At 36.1% G+C, this 22,255-nt stretch overlaps 1 protein-coding gene across 14 annotated transcripts in view; it reads right to left on the reverse strand.

Moving 5' to 3' along the window:
* Positions 1 to 22,255, reverse strand: part of FAM172A (family with sequence similarity 172 member A) — a 484,252-nt gene that overhangs the window by 455,522 nt on the left and 6,475 nt on the right. Inside the window, exons 1-2 of one of the 14 annotated variants that reach the window (XM_043968856.1) lie at positions 3,474 to 3,536; positions 618 to 723 (exon numbers count right to left, since the gene is read on the reverse strand). The exons of 8 other annotated variants lie outside the window; for them this stretch is intronic. The gene's annotated coding sequence lies outside the window, so the exon portion shown is untranslated. Of the gene's footprint in view, positions 1 to 617; positions 724 to 3,401; positions 3,423 to 3,473; positions 3,537 to 22,255 lie in introns of those variants that run through there. 5 more of the 14 variants (XM_043968884.1, XM_043968869.1, XM_043968923.1 and 2 more) reach the window with 5 other exon arrangements.

Genomic DNA, 22,255 nt, shown 5'->3' on the forward strand with positions numbered 1-22,255 from the left:
AATCAAAAGGAAAAAAGAACATATATGAATCAATGATAGAGCTCTGGGCTTCCTTCAATAGAGACAAGGCAGATGAATGGGTTCAGACCACTCCAGTGACTGTTAATCCCATTGACTTTCTTTCCCCACCTTGGTTTTCTTTGTAAAGTACAGTGAAAGGGTCAGACATGAAAAAAGTTATGGGAAAGTATGATGAAAATAAGACAATTAATTATTTATAAACACTGATGTGAATGAAACTAATCACTCATAAAACAGAGGAGGGCAGAAGAATATATGTGAAAGAAGAATCCAACAATATGTTGCTTACATTATGTACTTAAAACAGGAAGACACAGTGAAAATAAAAGTAAGAAACAGAATCTATTATGTCTTAAATGAAACCAAAAAAGCTGGAGTGGCAATCATGAACTCAGAAAAAGCTAACAGAATTTAAAGAGATAAGGAGGGAAACTATATTATGTTTAAAGACATCACAAATAATGAAAAAATAGGACAGGACATGAAATTTTAATAGTATGAGGTACTTCCTGATGAGAAAACTCAAACATCACCTTCTTTGTAAAGTATAATTTTGAGACTTGCCTTGAGCACTGATAAGAGGCTAAATAGCTTACCCAAGGTGACATAGCCTGAGGGATATGTCAAAGGTGGAGCTTGGACACAGATCTTCCTGGCTTCAAAAATTACTCTAGCCACTAAGCTATGATGCTTCTCAGAAAACTGAAAAAAAATATAAATACTTGATATATATGTACCAAATGCTACAACATCTAAATACATAAAGGAAAAACTAATCAAACCATAGAGAAAAATAATTGCTGAGCACTTCAATGTGCATTATTCAGACCCAGACAAAAGCAACAAAAGGATAAACAAAAGCAGTTACAGATTTGAATAGAATTTTATAAAAGTTAGACATGATAGATCTCTGGAGATTACTGAATGGGAACTAAAAGGAGTATAAATGTTTCTCAACTCTGCTTCACACTTTTACAAAAACTGACCACATAATAGGGCATAAAAACCTGATAAGCAAATACAGAAAAAGGAGAAATATTAGACATCCTTTACTGATCACATAATAAAATTTAAAATGTATCATAATAAAGAGCCTCAGAAGAAAAAAATAAAAACTTAAAATGAAGGCTAAATAATGTAATCCAAAAGATTTGGTGGATTAAAGCACAAATCATAGAAACAATAATTTCATCAAAGAAAACGATGATGAAAAGGCATAATTTTAAAAAAACAAAAAACTTTTGGTCCAAAGTAGTCCTTTGGGAGAAAACTTCTCTCTCAACACTTTTAACCAACAAAAGAAACAGACCCAACCTAAGTTGCCCATATAACTAAAAACAAACAAAAAAGTAACTAATAAAAAAAACTAAATGCAAAAATAGAAATTCTGAAAATCAAAGCTAGTAAATATCTTAAGCTTAGAAGTCCCAATCTGCAGAACTGGATTCAACACCAATATGGTATGCCCCCAAGAACAAACATATTGCCAGACTGCATAAGGCAGGTGACTTGGCACAGGTTTGAAATGAAACAGATCAAAGTCGGTAGTGGCATCAGCCCATGAACAGTCCCACACATTCCAGCATCTCATTACAAGATAGGGAGATTCAGTCTTTAAAAAAAAAGTAATAATAGAAAACCGACTGATTCAAACGAAGCTCTGCACTACTACAAACAAAATCTGCTATTTTGGACAAAAGGTAAAAAACTGTGAACCACAACCCACAAGGCTACAAAAGGTGCAAGCTTCCTACAAAAAGAAAACAAGCCATTTATCCCTGAAGTGAAAACAGAAAATAACACAAAGAAATTGGAACTCATGTAATTATTAGATTCTTATCTCCAATAAAAGTATGTAAAAATTATCATCAAAAAAATTAAAGTAGACTAAAGAGTTTTATTTTAGTAATAACCCAATTCATTGCCACCAAGAAAGCAAACTTCAGTTCCTATCTGTTAATCAATTGTCACTTTTCTTTTTAGAGTGAGGCCTTTTTTAATGAACAATAAAGTAAATGAAAAATGTTAATGGATAATAATAAACCACATAAAGCAGCTTGATATTAGCCATGATCCTAGATATATTCCTAAATTATTTTAATTTATATACTCCAGATACTTGAGTAAAAGTAATATTTATTAAAAAGATAAATGTCTAAAATATCCACAAGAAAAGCTTACTCTCTCTACATTGGAGGGGTATAAAGTGTCCTTACAGACAGAATAAGAATGTGAAACATCATAAATTTTTGTCAAGGAAGCATTTCATCTGGAATGGTGTAACTAACTATAGCTGTTCTTTAATAATGCCCTATCAATAAATATTTTTAAGTGTTAACTTCTATAACAAACATGTCTTCAGAAAACAATGAACACTGAAGTTTGAAGATTTTAATTTATAAAATTTTGTTGGTTTGGTGTTTTTTTTTTAAACCAGGTGTGCGATTTCATTGTTATGGAAAGTATTTCCACTGACAAATCAGGCAATACTTGAACCTCTGTTCTCCCAGCTGCCTATTTCAGCTATTCCACACTGACTCCTATAGAAAAAAAAGAAGAAAGAAAAAAAAGGAAAATTTATAGGGGAAATTTTGTGACATTCAATCTTAAGTGTGAAGTTTGTTTGTTTGTTTGTTTCATGGGTTTCAAGCATCGATCTACTGGAATCCACAAAATATAAAAAGCAGCAGAGGAAGGCCTCCAATGTATGAAGTAGACCCCTCCTAGATGATCTACAAAAAGACAGTGACAAAAATCACATAGGATAAGAAGTCATAAATAAAGTATATTTGCACCAGAATACCAAGTACCTCCACTGATGACATCAAAGATCCAAAATACTCAAGTATGCAATTTATGTACAAATTTCACTATTAACTGCTTTTCTTGCTACAAACCATTTTTTAGCAGAAATGAAGGAGGATCCTAATAACAACAGTTACTCTACATGTACTGTTGCAACTACTGCAGGGATAAATTTGCCAATATAAAAATCCTACAAATGTTAGTTAGATTACAGAATATCTGCTCATGCCAGGCTGACATTTCTTCTAACAAATATAGTTTAGAATTCATATAAATGTAGGATTTCTAAAAAATCTGTGTGTACTGGCCCCCAAATAAGCATATTTCTCAATAAGGAAACAATGTTATTGCAGCTGATTTCTAGAGCAAATGGGAAATTTTAAACATCATTACTATCTGGCTTTAGTATTCTGTTACTGACTTTAAATAATGGAATATATTCCCAGGATTAAAGAGCAATTATTAATATTTACTCTAAATTAGACAACACATGCTGAAAGGTGCACACATCGATTCACTCTACTTAAACTTAGGAAGGAGTACATTAGGTAGTTAGTAATTATTCTACCTCTGACCTTGGACCTGATAGCAGCCGAGGCAAAGCAGCTCAGCAAGAAGCAAAAGCAATTTGTCTGTGATCCTCTTACTCGTTGTGTTTCGTTTTGACCATCTTCAGTTGTTTTTCCAGAGCTGTGGCACAGCTGGTGGAGCTAAATCAAGAACATTATAAATTCTCAATTTAGTTTTCCTAATAAAAATTCAGAGTTATAACCTGCAGGACCACAGATAAACACTCCTGAAAATGCAGCTAGCGAGCAGTTTGATACATCTGATATATACTAATACATGCACTGGACATAGTTTATTTGGCATTATCTGATGGAGGTTAGGTTATAGGGAATAAAGGAGCAGAAGGTTTTTACTGATGTGAATTGGGACACAGTTGACATGCTGTATAGTTCATGATAACCACTACTGTTTAAATATAGTTTTGCTAGGAATGGTTACAGCACAAACTAGATTCAAAACATCTCAGTTTGCGATTTCATTCTGTGAACTACACAAAGCAATTATCATATCTTCTTTCCCTCTATGACTCCAACAGAGAATCCACTATGTATAAATAAAGCTATAAATAACTTGTCGTGTAATCTTGATCCAGTCAGCATTTCAAAACACAGAACGATGGAATATTTCTTGGGTGCCCTGTTTGCTCAGCATCTTGCCAAAGCACTTGAAAAATACATAGACGTGCATAGGGACTCTAGATTTTTTTCTAGCAGGTAGAAAACACCTATGATAACTGCAACAAAAATAAATTTATTCTACTTTCCTGAACCTACATAATTACAATATCCCACCAGAAGAATGTACTCAATGCCAAGTGATCATTATGTAATGAGTTTGCTCCAAAACATTTGGTTTAGATCTGGCCCCAGGTCTGAGGGCTCAGATCAATGCTGAAATAAGCACAGGAAATCTAACTCAACAATTTATCACCAATCTGGGGGAATCTTAAAGACTGGGAAAAAAGAATTAGTAATTGCTTATTTTTTCCAGTGATTTGAAAAACATCAAAAGGCAACTCCAACCTCTATTCTCAAGCTAGAATCACTTGGTTCATCCTGCCTAAGAGGTAAAAAACATGGCTCTGTGAGTTGGGAAGTGATTGGCAGCAGTAAACAAAGCATAAGGCAGCCAGATCAAACAAGATGATGAATATTTGGGTAGAGGGGAAGGAAATCCATATGAAAAAAGGACATCAGAAAAAAAAAAAAGAGAGAAAGTATTTCACACAAATTTTACATATTATACTTTTCCCAAGGACCAAGCTCATGTGGGAACCTGAGTATGCTAGAACCACGGCAATTGGAATTAGTCACAACACAGACCTACCCCTTTTAAGGAGTCCTCAAAATTCTATAGTGGACTGAAATGCCTTTGACACCACTCTTACAGTAGGATCATTGCTTACATAGCTTTTTAATTCTTTCTTTGATACTCAAAAGGACCTGAAATTGCACTTATATCCAATAATGCAGATTACAATCCATCAAGGTCTACCCATCTTGTACAACTCTTGTCTGTGTTTTCCCATAAGATCCACTAAAGCTGGTCTATCCAATGTGCTAGGGGACCTACCTTGATTTCTTCTGATATCACAAGAATATTACTGGAGTACTATGATAGCACTCGTTATCCCTCATTATCCCCATGTTAATAGCTCATCTTTTTCATGTGTATGTATGTATGTATCATTTTTGATGATATATTTTACTCTGATTCTCCTTCAAAATTTCACAAAATACTACTTCATAGTGGTCCAAAATTGATCCCATAGTCCAATTTCTGGTAAGTTCAACCATTTCAGAAAGAATCTGAGTTTGGTCCCAACAACTGACTGACTCCATTACAAAAACCAGCTTAGGTAAATACAAAGAATCCATTACCAGGAAGCTGGCCTACTTGGTAAAGAATCCATTGATCAGGGGCAGCTAGGTGGCAAAGTGGATAAAGCACCATCCCTGGATTCAGGAGGACCTGAGTTCAAATCCGGCCTAAGACACTTGACACTTACTAGCTGTGTGACCCTGGGCAAGTGACTTAACTCTCACTGCCACGGAAAAAAAAAAATTTCATTGATCAGAGCAACTCATTCCTTGATATTGTTATACTGCCTTCTTCCTTATTCTAGTCATACCTTATTAACAAGTTATGTTTAAAACATGATATCAATAAAGATAAGGCTATGTATTTGATCCCCTTTTAGACCTATCAGCTCTTCACCAAAAACAACTTAGTTCTGTGGCCACAGGTATACTCCTTAATCTTGCTAGCCACCATATTTAAGCATGCTTTGGTCAAAAGTGATCTAAAATCAGGACTTTCATGGCTCAATATAAACTCCAAAGTGTGGGTTTAAAAAAAAACCAACAACCCATCCCCTAAAGTTCTAATGACATGCCCATCATAGTGTCATCCTCAAATTCTAAAGATTACACTCCATCACCAAGAAATACTTTAACAATTTGGGTATTTTTAAAGTATAGAGTAATTCACAGACTTAAGGTGTCAACTTAATGACATTTCAGCCGACTTGGACACCTTTTTAAGAAGTGAGGTTGCTCATGTTACTGTCAATCTGTTCCAACACCACTTTGTAATTCAACCACCTAAAGAAAGGGAGCCAAGAGTTAAGAAATCTTGAATAAAAAAAATTCAAGAAGAAACTAATACCCTACTCCTGTGTCTTAACTGGTTCCAAGTATACTATACTGATCATCTAGTTCAGGTTTCAAATTGTGTTTTGGCCAAATGCTTTGAAACACAGAAACCCCAACAGGGTTCAGATGGAAAAGTATACAATATCTGGAATACAATGCTATTATTGAACCTCAGGGGATAAGTGGCCTCTTGTGACTCCTTCATAGAGTATGAAAAAAAGAGGCAGAAATGGCAAAGGTGTAGCCAAGAAACAAAATTATTCTTTTTTTTTAATTTAAGTTTTCATGCTTAATAACCTAGAAAAAAGAATGTTTAACCCAAATAGTTTGTATATGTAAAACATTAAATCCATGCAAAGCATTGCACAGAGTCCACCTACCACTGTGTCTTTCAGAGTTGGTGATAAATTGATACTGAATAAATTAAGAAAAATATGTAAAAATAATTTTGTGGAAAACAGGTCATGTAATAAAATGTCCATTAATTCAGAATTCAGCTACCATACACCATGGCAGTCTGTTTACAAGATTTCAAAGCAGGGAGTTGGTAGCATTGGCAACATTGAAGTAACATATTTTAAAAGTTACAAATAGTTTTCTCAAACTATATTCATGACCACTAGGCATCCTGCTGGTTCTATATACTCAGTTGAGTACACTATAAATGGTCAAAGATACTAAATCTAATGTGATTTTTTCCAATTTCCCTCCCGAAATATTAAAAGATATTAAACTACAAACACTGATCTTACCAGAAAGTCAGTAAGAAACTGTGTTTTTTCCACTTCAAAGCTTTTTGTTGTTTTTGCTTACCTCAAAAGCTTTTGAGTATATACAAATTCTAAAGGATTAAAAAGGCTTAAAACTCAAAACAGTATTAACTATTGATATCCACTATTAGTGCTTTAAAAGTTTGCAGAATATTTTACATATATTGTTTCATTTGAACCCATTCCTAATTGGGACTCACATGCAGTCCCATCCGAAAACTTCCTAATCTAACATATACATCAAATGGTTTTTTTTGTGTGTGAATTGTTAGAGTGCATACCAAAAAAAGATATTGTAGTGACTACTTCTAAAATGAAATGAACAAATCCCTCTTGAAACTAGTCATGAAACTTTTTTAAAAACAAAAACTTGACTGTATTGTGTGTGTCTCAAGTCACTTTGTACGTTGCAAAATATACTGTAACTAGTCAATGCAAAAAAATTGAAAACTTGTCTTTTAAAATATTGAATATTTTAAATTTTCAAATACTTGGATGAGAACCAGTTTTGGGGGGAGCAGAATAAGAAATATGTGGGTTAACGAATAAACTCAGGACATTCTTCTGTAGTGGATGAACTTATTATGGTTTGCCCACAAGAGAAGATGCCACAGAAGATCATCTTCCAATCTCAAACAATAAGGCATAAACTGAGCTTCAGATTTGGAAGGGGAAAAAAACTTGCCAGTTTTCCCAGACTGAGGTTAAAAAAAAAAAAAGTAAAATGATGTAGTAGCAGCCACTGGAGGGAGGGCTTGGTGTTAGAATGAGAATAAAACAAGCTTGAAATATTTTATTTAGTGCTTTGTCTGAACCTAGCATTTTGTTAAACGCATTTCTATTTGTTTAAATGACAAATGCCAAAAATATCACTGTTTTCTGCATGAGAGTTAAACTTCCTTTCTCTGAAAAACAGATGTTGATTCAACTGTCCTTTATTGGTACACAAATTAGCATGAAGGAAATTATAAAGCTGCCTGAACTGTCAAATAACAGTAAGCAGCTTCTACTCAATCTACATTTAAAGAAGTATTGGGCATTTAATAAGCTAGGTCATCCCATCAATACCGGGTTCCTTTGAAATTTTATTCACTAACTTTGCTAATGGTCCTTTCGTACCAGATAATCAGCAAACTATCTGAAATCTGTCTATAGCTAAACTTATCCAGTCAAAGGATGCCTAATAAAATGTGATAAGTATACCTGGAACCAAGAACACATCTCTTTAGTGGAGCCACGCCAAATGGCTGATTCCCTGGGAAATGTGTTTTTATTTTGTTTTGCTTGCTTTTTAAAAGTTTCCTTATTTTAGTTAGTTTTTCCAAACAATAACATGACATTGAATTCCCAGAAACTATCATCAATTTAAGCTTACATTAAAAAAAAAAAAAGTCAAAGGGGGAGCATTCTAGTCTTATACTTTTTATGAATTTTTATCTTTTAATAGTGGAAGATATATAAGACAGGATTTATACATACTGTATTCTACAAGTTATGGTTCACTACATTTGAAAACTCTATGTATGTATGTGTTATCTCATTGATATGAGTATTCTCTCCACTGAAACCTATCCTTGCAAGCAAGCTGATCCTATGAAAAACTTTTCCATGAGCTCTACTAAGTTCACCACAGGAGATCCACCTATCCTTCCTAGGGCCTTTCTTGCTTTTACTTGACATTATAAAATGGGACCAGGCTATGACTTCAGACTACCTCTCCTCCCGAAGTCTTGTTCTCGTACTGGCAATGAAAATAATCACTGTGGCTCCATTTCACAGCATCTTCCTCTGACTGATGAGTTCCTCCCCAAACATCCATTACAGAAAGCCAACAGGCAGCCATGCTCTCTTCAAATCTTGATTAGTCCATTATGTCCCAGGACATTTCTTCCACTTACCTTCCCCTCAGTTCCCTTTTTTAATGTCTTATCTTTCCCCCACTAGAAGATAAGCAACTTGAGGCAGAAATTTATTGGGGTTTTTTGGCTTGTGTTTGTATTCCCAGTGCTTAGCAAAATGGCTGGCACAAAATAAGTGCTAAATAAATGTTTTATCTATCTATCATCATAAGAATACCAATGGAGCATGAGAGTGACCTAGTATGTATCCCTTGCTCTAGACCACATGACCAACCCGTCTAATTTTTTGCTCATACATTTCTTTGTTAGCATCCTCTACTTCACTTCTCCTTTATAATACATTGTTTATAATATGCTGCAACCTACTCACACCTGTCATCCATCTTTCTACTGCCCTCTCTAAAAAGGAGAGTGCTAGACATGCTTATTAGGGGAGTACTTGGGAAAAGCAGATGGATTAGACCAAGGGTAAAAAAGGGAGGTCTGTACTGAAAGCAACAATTGGGAGAGTGCTGAATCTATTCCCAAGACATCTAAAGGAGAGGAAAATATCAAAGATATGGAAAATTTTTTCAACCTATTACAACCCAATAAAGGTAACAAAGTGACCACCAATAAGTACTAATGCACATGCCTACTTTGCCATCCATAGAAAAGGTTTCTGAAAATAATCTACATATATATTGAGGCATCCTTGATAAGAGCATTAGAAGATAACTGACTTTCACAGGCAATGTTCTATAGCAGCACATGCTTTTAACATCATGAGACTAATAAAAATACAAAGAATACAAAATCAACTGTATTTGTTGTTTCTCAATCTTTAAAAAAAAATACTAAAGAGAGCAAAAGAGGCTCTCCATCCAATAAGGTAAAAATCAACTTTGTTTAATGACCCTTTGATCATTAATACCAGGTAAAGCATAGAAAAGACCTTGCATCAAGTCCAAGTAAAAGAAAAGTCGAATTCTGATGATTGAGAGGCAAGACAGCACTGGGGGGGAAAGAGCTGTCTCTGGCCCAAAAAATAAAAACTACCCTCCCTGCTGCTCCTCACACTCCATCTGAACTCCAGGTCTCAGTTTCCTCATCTGAAAAATGAAGGAGAGCATAGAATGGAAAATAGAATAACATAAAAGGTGCCTTTCTGCTCTAAACCTAAATCTGATGCTGCCTTCCGGACTTTTCATTTGCAGGCAGCCCTGTGCTGATTCCATCAAGCCAACTATACATATAGGCCAAAGAAGTTAAAAACAAAAACAAAGATTCAATATATACCAAAATCTTCATAATGTTACATTTGTGGTAATAAAAATCTAGAGGGGCAGCTAGGTGGCACAGTGGATAAAGCACCATCCCTGGATTCAGGAGGACCTGAGTTCAAATCCGGCCTCAGACATTTGACACTAGCTGTGTGACCCTGGGCAAGTCACTTAACCCTCATTGCCCTGCAAAAAAATAAAATAAAAATCTAGAAACAAAGCAGATTCACATCTACTGGGAAATGGATTTTAAAAAAACAACAAACTATGACATAGGAATGTAATGAAATTTCACTTGTAAAGCACTTAGTACAATTCCTGGAACATAAAAGGCAATTAATAAATGCTCGTTTCTTTCTCCTTTCCCTTATAAGCGATAGATAAGAGGAATTCAGAGAAACATAGAAAGAACTATTAAAAACTGATGCAGTGTGAAATAAGCAGACCAAAGAGAACAACATCTAATGATAACAAATGAAAAGATCTAGTGAACTCCAAATAATGGAAAACCAAAGAAAGGCCCAGCGAACAGATAATAAATATATTTCCTATCTTGCAACAGAGAGGCAGAGGAGTACTATAACAGAATAGTGCAGAAATGGTCAGATTAAGTCACTATATCAGATGTTTACTTAATTACATCTGTCACTCAAAGGTCCCACTGAAAGCAAGGTTAAAAATAACTGCAATACCAAGGCAAAATGTATCAATAAAATGTATTTTTATTAAACTGGCCATAAATATCCACCCAAGAAAAACCAAATGGATAAAGAGGGTAATCTTATTAAATATTTTAAAAGGGGGAAACTTTTTTATAAACATTTTCAATACCCAGGGGATTCTCAACAACCTACTCTGATCTATGCTAACTCTCTCAGCCCATCCCTTCAACTATCAGTTTTTGATTGGCTCTTCAAATTAATGCCTCTAGTCCTAGCCTGTCCCAAATTCTGGTAACTCCCTAGCTCTAGTATGAAGATTTCCAACTGCCTGAAGAATACAACCATTTACAGATAATGTTATAGCTCCAAACTGAATTTTAATTTCTTTCTCAAAACCAGTTCCTTCTTCACATCTTTGCCACATCAATGGCAATTGTGTTATCAAATCTTCTGAGGATACAAAGTAGCTTACATGATCACAGAAGAGATAGCATGTACATAACTAGATATATATAAGATACAGTGAGGAGATAAAACGTGGCCTTAGAGAAGCAGCAAAGGGGCAGCTAGGTGGTGCAGTGGATAGAGCACTGGCCCTGGAGTCAGACTCCTGAGTACTCACCTGAGTTCAAATCTGTCCTCAGACACTTAACACTTACTAGCTGTGTGACCCTGGGCAAGTCACTTAACCCCAATTGCCTCACTTAAAAAAAAAAAAAGAGAGAGAAGCAGCAAAGCCTCCTACAGGAGGGGGCACTTGAAGGAAGATTCCAAGGGTTTGAAGTGAAGAGAGATATCAGAACATTTCTGGAGGCCAGTCATTACATGGAGAGGGATATGTGCAAGGAATGCCATGGACCCTAGTGGCAGAACCATAGAATGGATGGAAGGAATAATGTGCAAGAGGATATAAAAGACAAGAAGGAGCCACGCTGTGAAGAAACTTGAAATGCCAAAAAGAGGAGCTTACATTAGATCCTAGAAGTATTAGGGAACCACTGGACTTTGAGAAGAGAGGTGACAAGGTATAAGACATATGCTTTAGGAAATTTATTTTAGTAGCTGTGTAGGGAGAGACTTGAAGAAGTCCATTTAGAAGGCTATTGCAATATTCCAAATGAAAAATGATAAGAGCATGAATTATGGTGGCAGCTGAATGGACCACACCAGACCAGCATTCAAGCACTTCATAAGACCAATGGTTCTATGTGCCATTAGTCTCTTTAAGAGCCTTAGTAATTAAACTGGCAAGCGTACAAAAACTCACAAAGGCTTTTGCTTTTGGTTTGTGCTTTTAAAAAAATTTTGTTAATTAGGCCTGTGACTTTGAGGCTCTAGTACAGACTAGCAATAATCTGAGAACTTCCTATATAAGTCATAAACAAAATAATAGTGAGGAGGGAAAAACAGAATGAACAAATTCATAGAACAGAATGTGTGTGTGTATCCACATGCATGTGCCTGTGTGTGGCATGCATGTGCACAAACATGCATACACACATAAAGAAATGGAGATATATACCTGAATAAGAAGAGGGGTCAGTTGGTGATTGTTTTAAATATGAGAAGGGAAATATAAGTGTAGGGGACTAGCGGAGGGAACAGAAAAAAACCCGAACACATTCTTTAATTTAAGTCTTTTTAATGCTACCTCCCTTTTTTCTTTATCCTATTCAGTTTTATATACTGTTCCTTTGCTCTTTCAACAAATTGACCAACTGCTTATAAAGCATAGTTTGATGGAGAATAAACAACTTCCTACACTCATGTTTGTTGGCCTGGCAAATGGATGGTAACAATAGTTATCCAGTCATAAAACTGTCTGTGAAAGATGAAGATGGTGGTAAAAGTATAGAAAATAATTGCATTTTGAGTGCCCCACTTTAAGAAGGAGTTAAAAGTCAAGTAATAGGCGGACAAGATAAGCAGACAGAGAAAGGGGAAGACCATAGAAAGTTTCTTTAGTGACAAGGAAGATTGAGGTGCACCCTCAAAAGAGGATAACAATGTCATGGCTTGTAAATCCAAAGCTACCAAAAAAAATATGAATTGGTCTCTGGCCATAGAGGCACTCAAAAAGAACTTTGAAGATAAAGTAAGAGAGGTAGGGAAAAAAATGGAAAGAGAAATGAGAGTGATGCAGGCAAGTCATGAGAAAAAAGTCAGCAGCTTGAAAAACCAAATGGAAAAGGAGATACAAAAGCTCTGAAGAAAATAAAGAAAATAATTGCCTAAGAATTAGGATTGAACAAATGGAAACCAGTGACTTGATGAGAAACCAAGACAAAATAAAGCAAATCCAAATGAATAAAAAAGAGGGGAATGTGAAAATAACTGCATTTTGTCATAAAATAAAATTTAAAAACCACTGGTAATAGCATTGATTTTAGTATTCTTCCAATTACTACCATTCTTTAAATTGGTAACAAGGAAAGGTTGATTCAAACAAGACATCTATTCTTCTTTACATGCTACCTGTTTTATTATGCTAATTACAAGTACTTTGACTGAAGTAACTGAGCAGTGTTATAGTACATACTAGATAAAGAATCAAGAACCAGATTCTAGTTCAGATTCCCTTCCTAGCTAGCTATATGTGTGTGACTAAGTAAGACAGAAATTTGTTCCCTTATGTGGAAAAAGGAAGGGATTGGCCTAGATTTCTAAGGTCCATTCTAGCTCTAAAACTGAGAAAGGTCAAACAAGGATATTTAAATAAACTTCAAATGAAGTAATTTATTGGACTACACACGAGATCAAAATTCTTCAGATCTTTTAATGTTTTGTCGTGTGTGTGGCCTTAGACTTAATATTTTAACATCTATTTAGAATTGTGGTAACTTAATCAAGAGGGCTTTAATTTTTTTTTAAGTGAGGCAATTGGGGTTAAGTGACTTGCCCAGGGTCACACAGCCAGTAAGTGTCAAGTGTCTGAGGCCAGATTTGAACTCAGGTACTCCTGACTCCAGGGCCGGTGCTCTATACACTGCGCCACCTAGCTGCCCCCGGGGCTTTAATTTTTAAAAGCATGACCAAGAACTGAGACATACTTGTTTCTTCATCTGAACAATAAGACCAGGTCACATGATCTTTGAGGTCCCTTCCGGTTCTAACATTCAGTGATTCTATGATCTTGAACTATCTTCCTTCACCTTCATCTCTTTTATCAGTCATCAAGTTCCACCCAGATTCTTTATTTAAAACATCTCTCACTCTAATGCCTCTGTCTCCATTTCCAGGGCTACTGGAAGTACTTATCTGAAAGTTCTATCAAGCTCATAGCTAAAGACAATCTTCTCTGTACTTAGTCATCCTGTATTCTGCAGTCTTTCCATCATACCACAATGCTTCACAATTGGTCCAAATTTTTATCAATATCTCCATTGTGCAAATCAGCAATACTTGTCAACAGAAATCTGATGATTTTATAATCTGAGTTTCTCATAAGACATGGAAGTAGTCACAGTACTGTCATCATCATAATAGTAGATTCCTACTCTAGTAACAGCTGCCAAGTTCTCAGTTGAATACTTGAACATGGTCATATATAATAGATAGAATAAAAAGAACCTAAGAATGAATTAAAGAGGGCACCTCCATGTACCATATTCAATATAATCTAGAAAGACAGGTAAACCAATTCTAGGTATCCTAGAACAGAGCAAAGATGCTAGCCCTAAAAGGATGCTTTTGTTAGAAAACTTTCTTAGACAACAGAATATCAAGGTACATGCTGCAAGGTGAATTGGACAGGGCACCTTCAAGAAGAAAGGTTAGGGAAAAATCTAACACTACAAAGAACAATTTCATTTGCTGTGGCATTTAGACTATTATAAAGATTTAGTATTGACTGTGAGATATGGGAAACATTGGCACAGGACCACCTAGCATGGCATGTTGGCATCCAAGATGATGCTATGCTCTATGAGCTAAGCAGAATTACAGTAGCACAAAGGAAGCATGAGATGTGCAAATCTAGAGACATCTAACTCCATCCCAAATGTCCAAATGAACTATTTGTACCTGACATGTGGTAGAGCCTTCCAAGTTTGTACTGGACTGATCAGCCACAGTCAGAGACACTGTACCTTGACCCCATCAAGATGTCACTGGTCCTCTTAAGAATATGGAGGACTTGCAACAACAGAGATTTTTCTAAAATGGAATCTAGACTATTTTAGAGATCATTCAAATGCAGCATCTAATAATCAGAAGTCCTCTTTTTGAACAAATGTAAAGAATAACCTCTTCAAATAAAGAGGAATATCAAAGCAAAGTATGAGTGTTGAAATGTATGGGGGGCAGCTAGATGGCTCAGTGTATAAAGCACTGGCCCTGGATTCAGGAGGACCTGAGTTCAAATCCGGCCTCAGACACTTGACACTATTAGCTGCGTGACCATGGGCAAGTCACTTAACCCTCCCTGCCCCGCAAAGAAAGAAAGAAAGAAAGAAAGAAAGAAAGAAAGAAAGAAAGAAAGAAAGAAAGAAAGAAAGAAAGAAATGTAAGTATGCCTTTTCATACCTACTACTGACTTTTTTTAGTGGATACATTTACAGTATGTAATACTTCCCTGCCGATATATAGTACCTCATCTATCCATATTCTTCATCCACTGAATTTATTTCAGATTTTACTGTATGCCAGTTATTTATTTTTCTTATGAATAGACTTTTTGCAAAACATGCCAGCATAGTTGTTTGTTCACTGATTAGATCAGAAAGCATTCTTGAGTTTAAGCAATCAGCTCCAAAATCCTGATTACTTAAAGTATTGACTATTTTTAAAAGGAAAAGATGTTGTTACATTTGGAATTGTTTAAAAACTTCACTCAAGCCAAGTTTCATTCTTAAGTATAAAATAGCAAGGAAGATGGAAAATGGAATACTTGAATATGGAAAGATTCACTAGATAAAGACTTCTAGCTCTATGACGCTCTGATCTTCACAACTGTTTTTACTATTAAGCATAATTAGATGTGATTATAAAAGACCATGGGGGCAGCTAGGTGGTACAGAGGATAAAGCACAAGCCCTGGATTCAGGAGGACCTGAGTTCAAACCTGGCCTCAGACACTTGACACTTACTAGCTGTGTGACCCTGGGCAAGTCACTTAACCCCCATGGTGCTGCAAAATAAACAAAACAAAACAAAACAAAAAAAGAAAAAAAAAGACCATGACCCTACTCTTAGTTTAATTCTGTATCGTCATAGTTCCCTGCTTTCCTTCTTGTTGCAAAACTACAGTTTTACATCAGCAAATATATTAAAACATCTGAACAGAATAATATAATTTAAGGATTTGTGATTTTACTTTATCAGGTGATATGACTATTTTAGGAGGCAAGAGCATACAATTAAAAAGGGAATTATTTTTAAATCGCCTGGAGATGCCCAGTGTAAATGGAAGACTGTTTTATAAGCAATGTTCATAATATTTCTTATAACCTGGCTATAGCTAGAGGGATGAAAGAAAAGTGTGTTTAAAGGTTGAGCAACAAAACTGGTATGTTTTTTAATGTACACCATTGTTATAGGTGATATATAAGTAAATGACACTACTGTCAGTGGTCCCTTTCAGGCATATAAAAGTTACTCAGAAGATAAATAACTACAGCATGGAGTAAAATCTAAAATAAACTTAATGGATGAAAAATAGGAAATCTGCCAAATAAAGTGCTACTCAATCAAATATAGACCCATCATATATAGTAAGGAATCCACTAAAAAATGTCAATAATATGTTTGGAAAAAGGCTATTAAAAAGACGAGCCCTTTGTTAATATTTTGGTAAATGTAGATAGCAATTTTAAATAATGAGTCATGTTTTATATAAGGAGATGTGTATCTAAAAAGTTTTAAGTAAAATAATTTCACATTTTAGGTGGACTATAGAACTCACTGTTAAAAATAATTCTGATGACAAATTAATTTTTCAAAAATCTGTACAGCAAAAAGTTGGTTCCTGATTACAAAATCCAAACACTTCAAACTTACATATTCCCTCATACTTATGAATTTCCCCTTCCCCTTTTCTACTGTTACATACACCATTCTGATGAATCATTCATTAGCTAATCCCCAATCCTTCATACTCTCCCAAATCTGGGGGTCAGTTGCCCTGGCTTATTCCCCCAACGTCCTTCGGTCAGCTAATTTAGTTAGCCACATGATGTTCACACCAGTAAACACCACACAAATTTTACCTTGAATTCATAGCAAGTGAAGGAAAGTCTTTATTGACAGGTCAATTAGAAACAATCTTGCCATGCTTCAATTCCCTCCCTCCTCATTTCCTCCTGGCTTCCTCCAAGTCCCAGAAAAAAACCAACCTCTTCTATAAGAAACCTTTCCTTATTTTCCTTAATATGAGTTCCTTTCTGCTAATTATTTCCAGTGGATCTTGTATATAGCTAAGTTTGTACAATGTTGTTTGCATGTCGCTTCCTCTATTAGACTGTGAGCTCAAAAAAAAAAAAAAATAGACTGAGCTCCTTGAGAGCAGGGACCGTATTTTGTCTTTCTTTGTATCCCCAGTACTTAGAACAATGCCTGGCATATGGTAATAAATTTTTACTGACTTACTGTATTACACACAAGATATTGTATATAATATGATAGTAAGAACATGGCTAGAGCAGCTAAGGCTGAAGAAGGGAGGAAAAAGAGAAAGGAATAGAAGGGGGAAAGAATAACTAGTTCCCAAGGGGTCCAAAGTCCAAGATATCTGTTCATATTCAAGCTTAGATGACTTTTAACATCTGATTCCTTCCTTCCTACTCCCTGGCTACTATCAATAAAGTCATGAAAAAGTCAAGAATCAATAAAGTCATGAAATCAAGCTGATTTCACCCCAGTAACAATACAGAAAACTTTGTATTTTATCATAGAAGTGACAGGGAGCCACTGGAGTTTACTGGGTAAGAGTGACATGGTCAGACCTACTTCAGAAAAAAATCACTTTGGCAGCTATGTGGAAGATGGGCTGGAGTTGGGAGAGACCTGAGGCAGGGGGACAAACCAGAAGACTACTGAAATAGTTCAGTAGAAAGGTAGTGAGTACTTGAATTAGGGTTGTAGCTATGTGAGTAGAAAATAGAAGACTTATACAAAACATGCTATGACAATAAAAATGACAGGATTTGGCAACAAGACTGGATATGTAGAATGAGTGTGAATGAGCTAAAGATGACAGCAAGGTCATGAACCTAGTTGATAGGAGCCTGATTGACTGTTGGGTCCACAACAGTAATAGGGAATTTTGGAAGAGGAAAGGGTTTGGAGTAAAGATGAGTTCTGTATTTTTTTTCCTTTTTCTTAGTGACTTGCTCAGGGTCACATAGCTAATAAAGATATGAGGTTAACTTCAAACTCAAGTCTTCTTGACTCCAAGTCCAGAGTTCTACCTACTTCACCACATAGATGTAATCAATAAGCACTTATCATCAAAAGCAAAAGTGAAACAGACCTTGTTTTCCAAGTGTTTAGATTCTAATGGGAAAGATAACATGGACATATGTAAGCATACATAGAATAGAGACAAAATGGATGAGGACAATTTGGGGGGAAGCTGGTTAGGCCAAGAAAGGCTTCATGTAAAAGGTAATGAATGAGATCAGTTTTGAAGGAAGAAAGATAGTCAATAAGGTGGTGGTGAGGAGGGAAAGCATTCCCAGAATGTGGGAGAGCCAAGATACTAAAAGGAAAGGAGAATGATTTAAAGTCAGAATGCCTATATTCAAAACCTAAAGGTGATATCTGTCTGATCTAGAGCAAGTCACGGCCTTTCTGGGCTTCAATTTTCTCAGCTGTAAAATGAGCAGATTCAACTAGACGATTTCTAATTTCCCTTCCACAGGATCACAGATCCTGTTTCCTCAAGCAAATCTTTTTATTTTCCCAGGGTCTGAGCTTCCTCATCTCTAAAGGTCCATGTCACTTTCATCTCTAAAGTTATCATATTGTCAGAAAGATATGTCAAGAATGTATCCAAGGACACAGTGCAGAACAAGAAGGAAAAAAAATAAGTAGTCTCAGTGATGATAAAAGACCATTGGAGAATGATAATAGAAAATTTTAAAAACAAAATGTTTGGAAATGCTAATTGCCAGGAGCTGTTTAGAGACAAGTGAAGGAATGATAAATCTTACCCTGAATGAGATAACAGAAATAAAAGGAAGCATTTCATAAAGTCCATGTTATGAGCATCATCATCACAACTCACATTTCTGTAGCATCTTATATGTTAGTTTATTTGATCTCGGACACCAGGAAGTGTCACACAATGAAGTAAAAATATTTGAAAAAAGTGATTAAAGGTTTCAAAAAACAACATAGACAAAAAGCAATTTTCAAAATGCATTTAATTTCTCTCTCTCTCTCTCTCTCTCTCTCTCTCTCTCTCTCTCTGTCTCTCTCTGTCACTCGCTCACTCGCTCATTTTCAATCTGGTTCTTTGTCTTCTGCCTAAAATGCTTTTGTACAAATTATATCAATGAAAATAAAGTTTTGGGGCAGCTAGGAAGCACAGTGGATAGAGCACCGGCCCTGGAGTCAGGAGGACCTGAGTTCAAATCCGACCTCAGACACTTGACACTTACTGGCTGTGTGACCCTGGGCAAATCACTTAACCCCAATTGCCTCACTAAAAAAAAAAAAAGAAAGAAAGAAAGAAAGAAAAGAAAAGAAAGCTTTAAAGTGTGCTAAACTTCAAAAATATAGAAGAAACATACTCTAATTATATAGCACTAGAGAAACACACACACACACACACACACACACCTTTTTAGAAAACTTTTTTTAAATGGCATAGTGGAAAAAGAAAGCATTTCACTTGGAGACTGTCTACCAGGACTCTAAACCTAGCTCTACAACTAATTGGCTGTCTTTCCCTGGACAAGTCACTTAACCTCTAGACCTTATTTTCTTCATCTACAAAATGAGAGAATTTAACAAGATGATCTCTAAGATTCCTTCCAAGTCTAACATTCTGTAATCATAAATAGGTCAAAACAAGACTCGCATTATATGCACTTATTTTACTGCTGATATGTTAAAAATCTAGCACCAAGGTAAAATAACAATCGTCTCCCCAATATCAAAAATTTCAAGGCAAAGAGAAAAAATTTGCTAGTGGGTTTGTTTGTTTTGTCTTTTAAGATAGTCACACCAGTAACAAAATCACCCACTTCTCCTATCCCCATGCCAGCTCCTCCTTTCCTGCAGTATCTAATAAAGAGGTAGCTATTCTCTCTGATGTGAACCCAAGGGCATACATCCCCTGATCCCGTCCTCTCCTACCTTCACTAGAATGCCTTCACTTTCATAGCCCCTGCCCGCATGTTTCTCTCTCATCTTCAATCTTTCTATACAGGCAGGCTCCTTGTCTTCAGCCTATTAGCATGTCTTTCCCATTCTTAAAAAAACAAAACAAAACAAAACTTACTAGATGCCATCAACTCTGCTGGCAATCTTCATGTATCTCTCCTCTTGAGAAAGTCACATATATTCAGTGCCGCCACTTCTTTCACTCACTTCCAAACCTAAACTGAAATGTGGATTTTGACCTATCAATTAACTGGAACTACTTTCTCCAAAGTTACCAAACATCTTTTAATTGGCAAATCTAATGACCTTTGCTCAGTCCTCATCCTTCTTTATCTTTCTGTAACCTTTGACACCACTGACCTCCTTCTGGATATCTTTATTTTATGGGGTTTTGTGACCCTGAACCCTCTTGGTTTTCCTCCTACCTCAATTCTTTTTCAATCTCCTCCATCCAAGAAAACCCCAATAATTAGAAGTATTCTCTACGGTTCTGTCCTGGGCCCTCTTTCATCCCTACATTAACCTACTTGATGACCTCATTAGCTCCCATCCCAATCATCTCTATGCAGATGGCTCTCAAATCTATATATCCAATCCTAGTTTCTCTTCAAAGTTCCAGTCTCAACATCACCAACTGCCTATTAGTGGACATTTCAAACTGGATGTTCTGTAGACATCTCAAGCTCAATATGTCTAAAACAGAACTCATTATTTTCCCCCTCAAATCTACTCTTCTTCAGAATTCCCTACCAACAGGGGAACCTATTAGTCTTTAGTAACTCAGATTCAAAACTTTGGTGTTGTCCTCAATGCTCCATTCTCACCCCATATATACCATCAGTTGCCAAATCTTGCCTTTTCTATCTCTATATCTCCTCTATAAACCCCTTTCTCTCCATTTAATGACATTTTTAAGAGTCATGATCACCTGCTTTGCCAATGCACCCTAAAGACTATATGACTTTTCCAACTGACTTAAAGATAAAACTTGCCATATGTAGTGTCTTCCCCATTACAATGTTTCTTGAGACTCTCATACTTATCTATTTGAGTCCCAAGCTCTTGACACAGTGTTTGCACATAAGCATGTAATAAATTATTTTTATTTTCTCATACCTTCCATTCAGGCAGCCACCACCCTAGTTCCATCCCTCATTATGAGAGATACAGCATGCCCATATAAGGCAATATTATCTAATGAACTATGTCAACTCAAGAATTTGAGAAAAGTTAGTTTTTCAGGGTTAGAGGAAGAACTGGTAAAAACCAGTTTGAGGGGACAGGTAGGTGGCAAAGTGGATAAAGCACAGTCCCTGGATTCAAGAGGGCCTGAGTTCAAATCCAGCCTCAGACACTTGACACTTACTAGCTGTGTGACCCTGGGCAGGTCACTTAACCCTCAATGCCCCAACCAAAAAAAAAGGTTTGAACTGACTCTCGACAGTATTCTAGTAAAAGTAGATACGTTTAACCCTAGTCACTACTGCACTTGCTTAATAGACTTATTAATATTAACTTCTCCCATACGTAAAATCTCGACCCCATTTTCAATCATGGGTTTCATGAAAGTGTATGTGGATGGGAAGGGTAACATATCAAGGAAAATTTAGTTACAACTCTTCTGAGAAGATTGTGAACCTGGCATAAGGGACCTATGGTGACTCAGGAGAGAGACTTAGTGGGTTAGGGTTTAGGATAAATACAGCCTGTGCACTCTTAGCACTTGCACTCACCTATTGTTTTTACTGTGGGTGCCCATTCTCATGAGAATGTAATAAAAAGCTTTTGTCATACCAAAGTTGCCTCTGAAAGAACTTATTTTGAGAAGGTGGTCAGCGCCTGTTTCTCACAATTGCCTCTCACTTAGAATATTTAAATAGCTTCCTACTTTGTACACGTCTCAAATATCTCTCTACTCCAACCAATATTCCACATAGCTACCAAAGTGACTGTCTTAAAACATAGCTCTCACCATGTCATCTGCCTACTCAATATATTCCAGTAGCTCCCTATGCCTTCTAGGATCAAATGTAAATGCTTCTTTCTGTTTGGCATTTGAAGCTCATCATAACCTGGCCCCTTCCTACCTTTCCAATTTTTTTATCCTTCAATTTTCTCTAAGAACTCTATGATACAGCCCACTTGCTATTCTTCCTACATAACACTCCAGTTTTTAATTCAGTGCTTTACAATGGTTGTCTTCCAGGCCTGAAATACCCTCCCCTCCTAACTCCTTGCCCAGGTTTCTGTCAAAATTCAGCTCAGGGGCAGCTAGGTGGCACAGTGGACAGAGCACCAGCCCTGGAGTCAGGAGTACCTGAGTTC

Source organism: Dromiciops gliroides, chromosome 1, assembly GCF_019393635.1.
Source record: "Dromiciops gliroides isolate mDroGli1 chromosome 1, mDroGli1.pri, whole genome shotgun sequence".
Classification (NCBI taxonomy): domain Eukaryota; kingdom Metazoa; phylum Chordata; class Mammalia; order Microbiotheria; family Microbiotheriidae; genus Dromiciops; species Dromiciops gliroides.